This window comes from Paroedura picta, chromosome 5 (assembly GCF_049243985.1).
Source record: "Paroedura picta isolate Pp20150507F chromosome 5, Ppicta_v3.0, whole genome shotgun sequence".
Taxonomy (NCBI): Eukaryota; Metazoa; Chordata; class Lepidosauria; order Squamata; family Gekkonidae; genus Paroedura; species Paroedura picta.
In genome coordinates, this window is record NC_135373.1 from 119,117,526 (window position 1) to 119,132,408 (window position 14,883).

Genomic DNA, 14,883 nt, shown 5'->3' on the forward strand with positions numbered 1-14,883 from the left:
AGCGATGGCTTCTGTCGTGGAGAGATGCACATGACAGAAATAAGGAGAGTGCCGTGCACCAGCTCTAGGAAAACGCACAAAATGCAGCCAGCCCCCCAGGCCGGATGATCAAAGCTTCTCTCGGCCCCCCTCCAGTCCTGTCTATTCCATCCATGCCCCACCCACCCCCTCCCCTTCTGGAAACAGGAAATATTCTCTTTTCTGGGCTACATATTCTCTACTCCCCTTCTGCTCTTGTGGCAGGGGTGCTCAAACAGTCCCGTAGTTTCTTTTGCTGTTTTTCTTTTTTGGAAAGTCACTTAAAAAGAAAAAGCACTTTGACAGCAGGTCCTTGATCTTGGCATACTTTCCTTAGTTCATCTCTCCTCTTTACGCAGAAGGTGGCATTGGCAAGGGGGCTTTTCCAAACCTAGCTGGAAAGGAGGAAGGGGCTCTCTGCCTTTCTTCTTTCGGCTCTGGAGACAAGAGCATTATCTGGTATTGGTGTGTGGGGACCAGAGGCTGAAGCAGATGTCTGTTTTCAACCCCCCTCCCCCCCAAAAAAAACCCACCGGCTTTGCTTTCAAGCAACCGCTGGACAGAATAGCCTCTTGCATGGTTGCATGGTTCCTCTTGGCTTTTGTTTTCCATAAAGGCTAAATTTCAAAAACTCCCACAACAACCTTCCCATTGCTGGGCTGAAGCAGGCAAATGCGTTTTTTTAAACAATTAAAGGACCCCCTTGGCTACCAAAAGGCTAGGAAACCAAACAGCCACGGAAAAACCTGAACTGGTTTCCCCTTCTCTCTATGGCACGCTTTTCTTTCCTGGGATTTAACCTCATCCATGACCAAGAAGGCCACAGTCCTCAGCATGCTTGCTTGATAGCCCAGGCCACTGAGCGATGTGGAGCTTACTTCTGAGTAAAGGGGGAAAGGTTCAGATCCCTCAGCTGCACTCCATGGTAGGTCTCTCTCTTCAAGTCTCATTGATTCAGCAGGACTTACAATTCAGAGCGCTTCTCACCTGGAAAAAAAGGAAAATCGGGATTGTTTACTGTTTTGTTCCGGCACAGGGTGCTGTCCATAACAACAGAAGAAATTCTCTGCCGGAGGAGATCTCCGCTTGCATTTTGGGCAAAGAGGGAGAGGGAGGCAAGGGATCGCAAGGGCTAAGAGGACCAGAATGCCAGGTATTTGCAACCCCAACACCTTAAAAACTTAACTCCAAAGTAAGTCTCGGTCCCTGACTTCTTTGGGATGCCCTCCTCCGGTTCTCAGCTGCTTTTGAGCCCCAGGGCACATTTGCTCGAGAGTAATCCCCTCATTGTAGTCCCTGAAACGGACTTCTAAGCACATCGGATGAAAGGGGGGGGGATCGTGTGGCATTACATAAAGGACCAGTTTGCCAAGAAGGGCTTGGGGGCAATATTCTGTCCCCCTCCCCAAGGCTTCCCCCCCTCCGTTCCTTATTTTGCATTTTTTAAAACATGGGTCCCCCCCCCCACGCCCAGGCAAGGGACCCCCAATCCCCCGTCCCCTTTCCGCGCTTGCTCCTCGCGTGTCAATTACCAGCTTGTTTACATCCGAACTCAGCCCGTTGCGAGAACTGCGGAGAAGTCTGGGGAGGGAGGAGGGGAGGGAGACGGGGGGGGGGTGGTCTTGGGGAGAGAGGAGGGGGAGGGGAGAGAGAGAGAGAGAGAAGGAGCGCAGATCTTGTTTAAGGACGAGCCCCCGAGGTGCCCAAGCGAAAGCGACTCTTCTTCCTTCCCCCCCCCCCCCCCCATCACTCTGAAGTGACTCCGGATCGGCCAGGCGGCGAGGCCGGGAAGCCAATTAACCTGCCTGCAGCCGGGGCCGGATTGGCATTCTTCTCGCCGGCCTCGCCGCCGCTCTTCTCTCTCCCCCCGCCCGGGATCTTGTTTGGGGCTGGCGCGCGGGGGGGCTCCGGTTTCTCTTTCGCTCTCCCCTCCGAAGCCGCCGCCTGCCCGGCGCAGGGAATCCACCACGTCCTTGAGCCGGAGGAAGGAAGGAAGGAAGCAGGGAAGGCGAGGCGCGCCCCCGGGGACGGCTCCCCGCTCCAGCCTCCCCAGGCCGGGGGCCACGGGTAGGTGTCGCTTCGCCGGAGACCCTCCTCGTTCGCTTTTGCCGAATAACTTTTTTGGTTTTTGTTTAGGGAGATGCGTCGGGGAATTGCGCGCGGCGGTTAGATCTCGCTCTCGCTCTCTCTCTCTCTCTCTGTGCGTCTCGGCCGCGCAGGGCTCTCCCGCATTTGGATCACCTGCTTTACTTGGATGGGGGATGGGGGGGGGGCTGGTTTGCGCGCAGAGTTGGAGGCGCTTGGGGAAAAGGAGGGCGAGATCAAAGGCTTTCTGCACGGAGGGAGGGGGGGGGTAGAGGGCATGCCAAGCAGCCGGCGACCTCCCTCCCTCCGCCCCAGATCCTACATTCCCGTGGCCCGCGGGCCCCCTGTTGGGGAAGTGTGCGCCGATGGGAAAGGGGGCTTTGAAGCGCCTTCAAAACTTGGCGGCTCCGCTTTCGGCCCGCCTCCTGCAAACCGGGGATGGCTAAGGAGGGGGGAGAGGAAAGAGTGGGATTGGGGGGAGGGAGCGATCCAGAAGGATGCCAGGTGGGCGCCCGGCTTGTGCGGCGTCTGCGATCTGGACTCGTGGGCTCGGGCGGTCTCGCTCCCATCCCTTGGGGGGATCCCTCCGACAGGAAGCCTTCCATTATTTTAATTGCCTCGCCTTTGTCCGGGGACGCCTGCGGGGGGAGGGGCGGCTCTCCCGGCTCTTCTTCCGGGGGGAGGGAAAGAGCAGAGGACTGAATGGGGGAAAATGGGGGGGGGAAATAACTTAAAACAAAAAGAAGAGTTGGTTTTTGTGAGCCCCTTGGCACTACCTGAAAGAGTCCCAAAGCTGTTTACAAACACCGGAAGGAGTCTCAAAGCTGTTCACAATTGCCTTCCCTTTCCTCTCCCCACCACAGACTCCCTGTGAGGGAGGTGAGGCTGAGAGAGCCCTGAGATTACTGAAGAAGAAGAAGAGTTGGTTCTTATATGCCACTTTTCTCTACCCGAAGAAATCTCAAAGCGGCTTCCAATCACCTTCCCTTCCTCTCCCCACAACAGATGCCCTGTGAGCTGGTTGGGGTGTGTTAGACAGAACTGCTGTCTAAGAACAGCTCCAAGACAACTGTGACTGGCACAAGATGACCCAGCTGGCTCTAGGGCAGAGGAGGAGTGAGGCTTCTAACCCCACTCCCCAGATTTGAAATTGCCCCTCTTAATCGCAACACCACACTGGCTTACAAATGGCTTTCCCTTCCTCTTCCCACAACAAGGTAGGTAGGGCTGAGAGAGCTCTGAGAGAACTGCTCTGAGAGAACAGCTCTAAGAGAACAGGGTCTGGCCCAGGGTCCCCCAGCTGGCTGCATGCAGAGGAGCAGTGGGGAAATCACACCCTGCCGTCCAGATTAGACGTTGCCCCTCTTAACCGCCACACCACGCTGGCTCTTGTAGCAGAAGGTCGATCTATCGATCAGAGGGGCAGCTTGCAGCAGCCAGGCATGCTGTGAGGCCTTGCTGTCCCAGCAAGGCACGGACTCCTGGCAAAATTGTTTCCAAGATGCTCCCTCCTTCGGACGCCTCGGACTTCTAGGTCTCTCTTTCTTGTCTCTCCCTCCCCAGCAGGACTTTCACAGCTGTTCTCCCCCTCCCCCTAGGAGGAAAAAACAAAGCGAAGAAGAAGAAGAAGAAAAAAAATCTTTTCCAAATATGGGGATGTCCTCCTCCGCCCTATAAATTTTAGACTCTTAAATCGTCAATCTCGGTGGCTGAAAGCGAACCACAACAAACGTTTAGCAGGGAATAGCAAAGCCTTCGCTGTGATCCTAGAATAACCGGCCTTGTTTGTCCAGAAGAACACGAACTGATTTCCCCCTCGGGATTTGTCTTCCACTGTGTACTTTGGCCAAGCCAGGACCGCCAATAGCAGTCTGTGGGATTTTGTTATTTGGGGGGGGGGGGGAGGACTAGAGTGTGGGAAATTTGTGCAAGGGAGCCTGATGGGTTTCCCTGTGGCTCATAAATAAGAGCTCTTTCCTTAGAATCTCTCAGGACGTTCGCTTCCCTTCAGCGAGCCTTCTAGGAGACGGATAGGAGATTTGGAAGCGTTTAACGCTGCAATTTGGTGTAGTTTGGTGTAGTGGTTAGGAGTGCGGACTTCTAATCTGGCAAGCCGGGTTTGATTTCCTGCTCCCCCACATGCAGCCAGCTGGGTGACCTTGGGCTCGCCACGGCACTGATAAAACTGTTCTGACCGGGCAGTGATATCAGGGCTCTCTCAGCCTCACTCACCCCACAGGGTGTCTGTTGTGGGGAGAGGAATGGGAAGGCGACTGTAAGCCGCTTTGAGCCTCCTTCGGGTAGAGAAAAGCGGCATATAAGAACCAACTCTTCTTCTTCTTCAGTAATATCAGGGCTCTCTCAGCCTCCCTTCCCTCACAGGGGGTGTCTGTTGTGGAGAGAGGAAAGGGAAGGCGACTGTAAGCTGCTTTGAGCCTCCTTCAGGTAGAGAAAAGCGGCATATAAGAACCAACTCTTCTTCTTCAATTTCTTTTTTTAAGGACAAAACATTTTAGGAAATGCATTGGCACGATCTCTGATGTGAACTCTAGCTTTTAGGAGGGGCGTTTCCCCTCTAATATCTTTGTTTCAGGGCCGAGGTTAAAAATAAGTTACAAATTCCACAAGGGGATAGCTGTGTTTGTCTGGGACTGCTTAAAGGGTCCCTGTTTTAGGGTGGCACAAAAATTCGTGGGCGGGTACCCGCTTCCGTCCAACAGTTTGTACTGTGCTCAGTGTTTCAGGTGTCTTAGAGCAGGGGTAGTCAACCTGTGGTCCTCCAGATGCCCATGGACTACAATTCCCAGGAGCCCCTGCCAGGAAATGCTGGCAGGGGCTCATGGGAATTGTAGTCCATGGGCATCTGGAGGACCACAGGTTGACTACCCCTGTCTTAGAGTTCTCCCCCCACCCCCCGGCCAAACAGGAAGAGATTTTACCACTACGGTTAATGTTTTTATGATTCTTGATCGAGATTTTACGATCAATTTGTAAGCTTGCAAGGAGGGAGATAAATATTTGAAAGCGGTAACCATAAAACTACAGACAGCTGCGTTGGTGTTTTAGAAGAATTGGGGGGGGGAAATAGGGATGTTGGCAGGTCTGTAGAATAATTAACATACCTTGAAATAATTTCAGACTGCTAGTTGGTCCTCTTTGAGAGAGAACACCTGAGGTTGCTACATGGCAGATGGATCTATCCACAGCTGCTAGACATGGTGGCTTAAAGGGAATCTCCACATTCAGAGGCAGTCTATCTCATAATTCTAATGCCAGTAGGCAACATCAAGGGAAGGTATTAGCCTCTATGCTTTCTTGTTGGCCCTCCACAGCAGGGGTAGTCAACCTGTGGTCCTCCAGATGTCCATGGACTACAATTCCGGAATTGTAGTCCATGAACATCTGGAGGACCACAGGTTGACTACCCCTGCTCCAGAGGAACTGGTTGTGTATGATGTGAGCCAGAATGCTTGACCTGATGGGTCAAAGGTCTGATCCAGCATGGCTCTTCTTATGTTCTCAGGATACTGGACTAGATGGACCACTGGTCTGACCCAGCAGGGCTCTTCTGATGTTCTCAGGATACTGGACTAGATGGACCACTGGTCTGACCCAGCAGGGCTCTTCTGATGTTCTCAGGATACTGGACTAGATGGACCACTGGTCTGACCCAGCAGGGCTTTTCTAATGTTCTCAGGATGCTGGACTAGATGGACCACTGGTCTGACCCAGCAGGGCTCTTCTGATGTTCTCAGGATGCTGGACTAGATGGACCACTGGTCTGACCCAGCAGGGCTCTTCTAATGTTCTCAGGATGCTGGTTAGATGGATCCCTGGTCTGATCCAGCAGGATGAGTGAAAGCTGGGTCTTTCAACAGTTCCAAGCTTCGATGAACCTCCATGTTCTGAAACAGTACACTTTCGAATGGTAGATGCTGGGGACAGTCCATGGTGAGGGCGTGCCTCTTCATACCTTGCTTGTAGACTTCTGTTGGGCTGATCTTGGAAAGGAAATCCTGTACAACAGGGGTCCCCAACCTTTTCGAACCACTGAGGACTTCTTGAATTTGGACCATGTGATGGGCTTAACAACAAAATGGCCACCTGGAAAACCCAGTGGAGGAGATAAGAGGTGTAAATATAAAAATTACACTGGCCAAGAAGCATCAGAGGAAAAATGAAACCAACACTGCTAGAGCTGGTGTCACCAAAATGTTATTCTCATCTTTAGAGACTATCAAATGGGCAGGAGACCAGTTGACCTTACCCACTTTCTGAGAACATTTTCCGTATTCCGGAAAGGGTGCTGGTTCTCCTGGGCACCCTGTTGGGGATCCATGTTGTATACAGCAGTGGTCCCCAACCTTTTTATCACCAGGGACCACTCAACGCTTGACAATTTTACTGAGGACCGTTGGAGGGGGGGGGGTAGTTTACTCCTCTACTCTCAACCACTGCCCTAACGCTCTCTGATCGCTATGGTAATGTTTAAACATCCCTTCAAAATAAGATACAGAAACGCCACAACAATGAACATAAGGAACATTTTATTTTCATGGAAATTTTAATTCGTGACAATGACAAATCAATGGGAACCCTGAGCTTGTTTCTCTGCAACGAGATAGTCCCATCTGGGAGTGATGGGAGACAATGACACCCAAAGTGTGTTGTAAAGGGCGGGGGGGGGAGAAGGCGTCCTTCGGGGCCCACCTCCAATTAGTCGACGGACCACATTTGGTCCACGGCCCACAGGTTGGGGATCGCTAGTATACAGGATTGGCCAAACCGTGACTCTCCGGATTTCTATGGACTACAATTCCCATAGCCTGGCAGGGGCTCATGGCAATTGTAGTCCATGCCACCTGGAGAGCCACAGTTTGGCCACCCCTGCTGTATGAACAAGACGAATCAGGCAGAGCTTTCCCTTACTCTCTGCTCATCGAACGCAAGCTTTCTCATAGCATTTCTGGCAGGAAAGTGTAGCGGTTCTTTCCTCTCTTGCTGATTTAAATATACCTTCAACTGGAGGCCTCACTAAAGTCAATGAGAAGTATTTAAAATGTATTTCTTTTACACCAGGAATATTTCTCCGGGCCTTTCTCTTCCCTTTCTGCGAAAGCATGAAATTTTCATCTTTACCCGAGAAAGGGCCGGGAGACTTTTCGAGGATGTCAGAATCTACGCACTGCAGAGTTAGACGAGGAACATTTTTTTTAAAGTAGGCAAACTCTGCTTGCAGATATTGAATCCACGTCCTAACAAAAAGCAGGGATGGGATATTTTGGAGGGGGGTCGTCTTTGGCAAGGTTACGGCGAAGTGCCAGCGTTAACTGGTGGTGTTTGCTAATCCCACATAATTTGGGCATGAAACTGGATATGCCAATGGGGGGGTCACTTTGGCCTCTTCCTTTAAGACCCTGGGTTGCTGTCCCTGCTGGCGGCCGGGGCTTGTATCCTGGACTTGCAAATCGATAGCTGCCGTTGGAAGATGAGGGTGTCTGTATCGAACTGCCATTGACACTTTCCAGTTAGCTGACTCAGGGTCTCCGTGTGGTTTTCCCCTTTGCACGCAGTGTGGTCTGCTGCTGGACGGTTCGGTCAAAGAGGCGCGCCCGTTGTGGCCATGTGCTTCTATTACATGCTTGAGAAGTAACCAAGTATTTGGAGTGCGGAGAGGGGTGTGCGTGTGGGGGATTCGTTGAGGCAAGAAACGAGATGGGAAAAGGCTACGTGTGTTAACAACCTTTCGATGAACGTCAGAACAAACTGCCAACATTCTGACTTTTGTAAGAGGCTGTTTAAATAAGGCTTTTAAGCATAATAATAGAAGAGTTGGTTTTTATACCCCACTTTTCACTACTTGAAGGAGTCTCAAAGCGGCTCACAATCACCTTCCTTTCCCCGCAACCCCTTGAAGGAGGTGGGGCTGAGAGAGCTCCGACAGGACTGCTCAGTCAGGAGAGTGCTATCAGGGCTGTGACTAGCCCAAGATCACTCAGCTAGCTGCATGGGGAGGAGGAGTGAAAGGGTCGTTCAACCCCCAAAAGGGGTCCTGAGAAGGGGTCTTGAGAACCACTGTGTTAAAGAGTTTAGGTTTGCTCTTACCATATTGAATGAGGGTCTTGGATACATTTAGTCTGACTCCTTAGCAGAGACCTGTCTACTGCGGGACACCCTTCCAGCAGCTAGGCTGGTGAAGCTGTTAGCCCCTGCAATCACACCAGCTCAGCTCAAGAAGACAGTGGAACAGCAAGAATCCTGCGAAATTACCCCTACGGTTCCCAAGAACCTGGCTAGAGCTGGAATTGTACCCCTGACCAGTGAAAGATTTGACTGTGACCATTCATAAAGAGATAATAATAATAATACTAATAATTTCATTTTTTTTGTGATGGGATACAGTTCTGGAACTGCCGGCTTGATCTTCTGGTGGCGGCTTTTATGTATATTCTTTTCAACTTGTGTGGTTCCTCAGATCTCAGATCCTTGAGAGGAAAGCTGGCCTGCAGCTATCTTTTAAGTATTGCATCCCTGCTGCAGACTCCTCGATGTTATCGTTTTAATGATCATTAATATGTTTTGTTCTTTATCATGGACATTTTTGTGCCAGTAGGAGAGGGGCCAGTATGTATATTTTATATGGACAGGTTTCCGCAAAATAAAACATTGTGCGGACCCTTGGACGGTACATATGGTGCCCTGTAGGCTTGTAGGGTAAACGTTCCCCTCTATTGTAGCAGTACCCCGAAATGCAGCAGTTTACTTCTTTCCACCAGAATGAGTTTAGTTATATGGGGAACAGGATAGACAACGGCAGGAAGATTGGTATTGGTCAGGAAAGGGAAGCTGCAAGAACTACCTTCAATAGACGATTGGCTAGATAAAATGGCAAAATTAACATTGGTTGTTAATGGAAAAACAGGAGATCCCTTTTGAGAACAATGGGGTCTTTATCGGAGTTACCTAGCAAAATAAATGACAAAGGATTGTTATTGGGAGGGGGCTTAGGGCTTAACTGTTAGAATTTTTAGAATTATAGCAATTTAATTCGTTTTACTGTATTTGTATTTTTCTATCTTATGTCGAACAAAAATAATAATATGTTATGAAAAAGGGGGGGTTCGTTTAGAGCAGGAGTAGTCAAACTGCGGCCCTCCAGATGTCCATGGACTACAATTCCCAGGAGCCCTCTGCCAGCGAATGAAGGGCAGGGGCTCATGGGAATTGTAGTCCATGGACATCTGGAGGGCCGCAGTTTGAGTACCCCTGGTTTAGAGGCATTTCAGGCTTAGGGGCAATTCCCCCCCCCCCCAAAGCCCAGTATCTGGAACAAATTTCCCGTATCTACCCTACATCCCTGTTCACAGTTCATTTATAGCCTCATACTAGATTTTAAGCCCATTTTATATTAGAATAAAATGGGCGCTAGCTACTGTCCCTGGGGACAGCGCTTGGTGGCTGGCAAGGGTGGGAGAAGATGGCAAAGGCTCCTGCGCGCCCTCCCCGGGCGCGCAGAAGCCATTCTCCACTCCCCAGCCCCCAACTGCAAAGGCTTCTGAGCGCCCGGGGACGGCGCGCAGGAGCCTTTGCCATCTTCTCCCACCCTTGCCCGGGGGCGCAGAAGCCATTCTCCCCTCCCCAGCCCCCAACTGCGAAGGCTTCTGAGCGCCCGGGCAGGGCGCAGGGCGGCTCGGCCGCCCTGCGCCCTGCCCGGGGGCGCAGAAGCCATTCTCCCCTCCCCAGCCCCCAACTGCGAAGGCTTCTGAGCGCCCGGGCAGGGCGCAGGGCGGCTCGGCCGCCCTGCGCCCTGCCCGGGGACGCAGAAGCCATTCTCCCCTCCCCAGCGCCCAACTGCGAAGGCTTCTGAGCGCCCGGGCAGGGCGCAGGGCGGCTCGGCCGCCCTGCGCCCTGCCCGGGCGCGCAGAAGCCATTCTCCCCTCCCCAGCCCCCAACTGCGAAGGCTTCTGAGCGCCCGGGCAGGGCGCAGGGCGGCTCGGCCGCCCTGCGCCCTGCCCGGGGGCGCAGAAGCCATTCTCCCCTCCCCAGCCCCCAACTGCGAAGGCTTCTGAGCGCCCGGGCAGGGCGCAGGGCGGCTCGGCCGCCCTGCGCCCTGCCCGGGCGCGCAGAAGCCATTCTCCCCTCCCCAGCCCCCAACTGCGAAGGCTTCTGAGCGCCCGGGCAGGGCGCAGGGCGGCTCGGCCGCCCTGCGCCCTGCCCGGGGGCGCAGAAGCCATTCTCCCCTCCCCAGCGCCCAACTGCGAAGGCTTCTGAGCGCCCGGGCAGGGCGCAGGGCGGCTCGGCCGCCCTGCGCCCTGCCCGGGCGCGCAGAAGCCATTCTCCCCTCCCCAGCCCCCAACTGCGAAGGCTTCTGAGCGCCCGGGCAGGGCGCAGGGCGGATCGCCTGCCCTGCGCCCTGCCCGGGCGCGCAGAAGCCATTCTCCCCTCCCCAGCCCCCAACTGCGAAGGCTTCTGAGCGCCCGGGCAGGGCGCAGGGCGGATCGCCCGCCCTGCGCCCTGCCCGGGCGCGCAGAAGCCATTCTCCCCTCCCCAGCCCCCAACTGCGAAGGCTTCTGAGCGCCCGGGAAGGGCGCAGGGCGGCTCGGCCGCCCTGCGCCCTGCCCAGGGGCGCAGAAGCCATTCTCCCCTCCCCAGCCCGGGGGCGCAGAAGCCATTCTCCCCTCCCCAGCCCCCAACTGCGAAGGCTTCTGAGCGCCCGGGCAGGGCGCAGGGCGGCTCGGCCGCCCTGCGCCCTGCCCGGGGGCGCAGAAGCCATTCTCCCCTCCCCAGCCCCCAACTGCGAAGGCTTCTGAGCGCCCGGGAAGGGCGCAGGGCGGCTCGGCCGCCCTGTGCCCTGCCCGGGGGCGCAGAAGCCATTCTCCCCTCCCCAGCCCCCAACTGCGAAGGCTTCTGAGCGCCCGGGCAGGGCGCAGGGCGGATCGCCTGCCCTGCGCCCTGCCCGGGCGCGCAGAAGCCATTCTCCCCTCCCCAGCCCCCAACTGCGAAGGCTTCTGAGCGCCCGGGAAGGGCGCAGGGCGGCTCGGCCGCCCTGCGCCCTGCCCGGGCGCGCAGAAGCCATTCTCCCCTCCCCAGCCCCCAACTGCGAAGGCTTCTGAGCGCCCGGGAAGGGCGCAGGGCGGCTCGGCCGCCCTGCGCCCTGCCCGGGCGCGCAGAAGCCATTCTCCCCTCCCCAGCCCCCAACTGCGAAGGCTTCTGAGCGCCCGGGAAGGGCGCAGGGCGGCTCGGCCGCCCTGCGCCCTCCCCGGGCGCGCAGAAGCCGTTCTCCCCTCCTACCCCCCCCAGCGGCTTCTGAGCGCCCGGGAACGGCGCAGGGCGGCTCAGCAAGCCTCCCAGCGCCGTCCCCGGGCCCGCAGAATCCTTTGTACTCCCCCAGTTGGGGGAAGGCACAGGGAGCCGCAGGCCTACCTTCCCTTTCGGCGGCCAGCAGAGTAATGGCCGCCGTGCAGGGAAGGGTAGCCCTCGTCGGGGATGGGGCGGGTTGGGAGGCGCTTCGCGCCTCCCTATTGGCTGTAGTCCAGGCAAACAGCCAATCAGCAGCCGCGTTGTGCGCGGCTGCTGATTGACAGTTTGGGGCTGGACTGACAAGCGGAGGGCCCAATCGGGAGGCGCTTCGCGCCTCCCGATTGGGCCCTCCGCCTGTCAGTCCAGGGGAAGGGGCCTATTGGCACCCTTCCTCATCCCGGACAGGGCCCGCCCTCGGGGCCCTTACTGTTTTATTTCTTCCGCTCCGCTAGGAGCGGTTAAAGATATGTTTCGATAGTTTGACTCTGGTTGTGTCATATTGGGAGTCTGTTAATGATGATACCACTGTGTACTGTGAACACAATTTTCACTCTTGGCTTAGGAGTTCTCAGATCTAACAGCAATTTTTTTTTAAAGTCAAAATGTTTTGGAACCCACCCCCCCCAAAAAAGAAAAGCAGCTTTAGCATTATGCTGAAATTCCCTCCCGTCGTCCGTGCTTCTTTTGTTATCGAATGTTGTAATGCTCTTAAAGGTTGGTAGATTAGATTATGTTTTAAAAAGGCACATAAGCATACGAACAGGCTTTTAACATTCTGTAAGCCATAAACAAGACCACAGGATCCCCCCCCAGTATCAGGAATGTGTTCGAATTCGTAGAAGTTTTGCCTGCAGAAATAACGGACGACTTGTTGCTGCAGTAAGATGGTTTCCTGTGGGGGAAAAATACTTATCTTAAGGGGAAAAATCCACATTCTTTGCTAGCATCTATTTAATAGTTATTATACCTACTGAAAGATCCTAGCTGCTTTCATATGGAGCAAAAGACAGGTTGTTTGTGATGACGAATCTTGGAAAATCCTCACGAGCATAAACCTTCGCGCTCTGTGAAGTTGGAGACCGTGGTGTCGAATCTTAGAATCATAGAATAACAGAGTTGGAAGGAACCTTGTGGGTCATCTAGTCCAACCCCCTGCACTATGCAGGACACTCAAATCCCAATTGCTCATCCACTGTCACCTGCCACCCCCTTGAGCCTTCACAGAATCAGCCTCTCCATCAGATGGCTCTCCGGCCTCTGTTTAAACATTTCCAATCTTCATTAGTCACAGACTGAATAGCATAATCTTGGCTTAGAACTGTTTATAACAGTACCTGGCATTGCCAGTTAGAAGGCTAAGGAACAGGTGATGCAAAAGTCCTCTGTCTGAAACACAGGTAATAGAATCATAGAATCATAGAGTTGGAAGGGACCTCATGGGTCATCTAGTCCAACCCCCTACACTATGCAGGACACTCACAACCCTATTGCTCATCCACCGTAATAGAATCATAGGCGGGCCGCTGCAGAGTTTTTGAATACAATATGGGAAACGCATGTTCGGATCCCTGCTCTCCCATGGAAGATTGCTGGTTGTTGTGCCAGTCCCATACTTTTAGCCAGACCCACCTTGCAGGGTTGTTGTGAAGATAAAATGGAGGATAAGAGAAATATGTAAGCTATAAGGTGAGGTAAGGTGTCAATTAATTAACGGAAGAAGGTTCAAATACTAATTCGTGCTTTGGGGAAAGACACACAGAAAAGAACCAGTAAGTCTTCATGCGTACGTCAGTGTGTCCATGCGCGCGGGGGAAGCACACGAGCCAGAAAACACCATTGGCTCATTCACCATTGTTTGCAGTGTCTAAATGCAGGCCCTGTCTCTTGTATACACGTCCAGATCATTAACTCCCATTGTTATTCCGCTTGGTTTATCTGGTGAGTTACGTCCTGGTGTCATGGGCAGGGGTATCTTTCAAAGGGCAGCCGGAATAATGGAGTTAGATTAATCTGTTGTGCAGAAGGAGGCACATGAGCGGTTGTGATTGATGCCCTCTTCGGAAGGCAGGGAAGTCATAAAATGAATAGTTTCTCGGTTTGATGTACAAGCTTATTTATTTCACTTAATCATACCCCCGCCTTGAACCTTAGAACGGACATTGCATTTCCCACATTTATTTGTGCAGATTCGACCCTAATTTTCTCCCCAGTGGTTAAGAGTGTCAGACAAGTATGGAGGAAGGGGGACCTGGGTTTGAATTCCCACTCATGTCACGGAATCTCAATAGGTGACCTTGGACCAGTCATGCTCTTTCCACGCAATCAACCTCACAGGGTTGTCGGAACAGCGAATGAGGTTAGCTGGTCCGAGTTCTCACTGCTATATACTGAGTCAGAGCATCCGTCCCTCAAAGTTGGTATTGTCTACTCAGGCTTCTAGCCGCTCTCCGGGGTGTCAGGCAGAGAGACCTTTGCCATCTTCTATTGCCTGGTCCTGTTAAACTGGAGATGAACCTGGGACCTTCTGCATGCCAAGCAGGTGCTCTGTTGCTGAGCCCTGGCCCCCTCTCTGTGACTTTCCAGGGCCTCTGGTTAGAGGTCTTTCCCATCACCTACTGCCTGATCCTTTTGGACTGGAGAAGCTGGGGATTGAACCTGGGACCTTCTGCACGCCAAGCAGATGCTCCACTTCAGAGCCACGCCCTCTCCTCTGTTTTGAGCCTCACAGCAGCCACCTTTTAAGTTGGTTAGGTTGAAACAGTGACTGCCCCCAGATCTTCCAGTACAGTTTTGTGGCACTGTGGTAATTGGATCCGTAGAATCATAGAATCATAGAGTTGGAAGGGACCTCCTGGGTCATCTAGTCCAACCCCCTGTACTATGCAGGACACTCACAACCCTCTCGCTCATCCACTGTCACCTGCCACCCCCTTGAACCTTCACAGAATCAGCCTCTCCGTCAGATGGCTATCCAGCCTCTGCTTAAAAAGCTCCAAAGATACAGAACCTACCACCTCCCGAGGAAGCCTGTTCCACTGAGGAACCTCTCTAACTGTCAGGAACTTCTTCCGGAGGTTTAGACGGAATTTCCTTTGAATTAATTTCATCTCATTGGTTCTGGTCCGTCCCTCCAGGGCAAGAGAGAACAAGTCTGCTCCATCCTTTATATGGCACTCTTTTAAATACTTGAAGATGGCTATAAGATCCCCTCTCAGTCATCTCTTCTCCAGGCTAAACAGACCAAGCTCCCCCAGCTATTGCAACGTAAGGTTCTAGGTTGGCTCTCTTTGGGCCTAGCTAAACCCTCTGCCCAGCGCATTGACTCTCCGGCTCAGCTTTGCCCCCACAGATTCTCCCTCTAGTCCAGGGGTAGTCAAACTGCGGCCCTCCAGATGTCCATGGACTACAATTCCCAGAAGCCCCTGCCAGCATTCGCTGGCAGGGGCTCCTGGGAATTGTAGTCCATGGACATCTGGAGGG

The 14,883-nt window shown here is 53.5% G+C and overlaps 1 protein-coding gene across 2 annotated transcripts in view; it reads left to right on the forward strand.

The window, feature by feature from the left end:
- Positions 1–14,883, forward strand: part of SOX5 (SRY-box transcription factor 5) — a 909,709-nt gene that overhangs the window by 66,848 nt on the left and 827,978 nt on the right. Inside the window, exon 1 of one of the 2 annotated variants that reach the window (XM_077340177.1) lies at positions 1,860–2,085. The exons of the other annotated variant lie outside the window; for it this stretch is intronic. The gene's annotated coding sequence lies outside the window, so the exon portion shown is untranslated. Of the gene's footprint in view, positions 1–1,859; positions 2,086–14,883 lie in introns of those variants that run through there. 2 annotated transcript variants of the gene reach the window in all.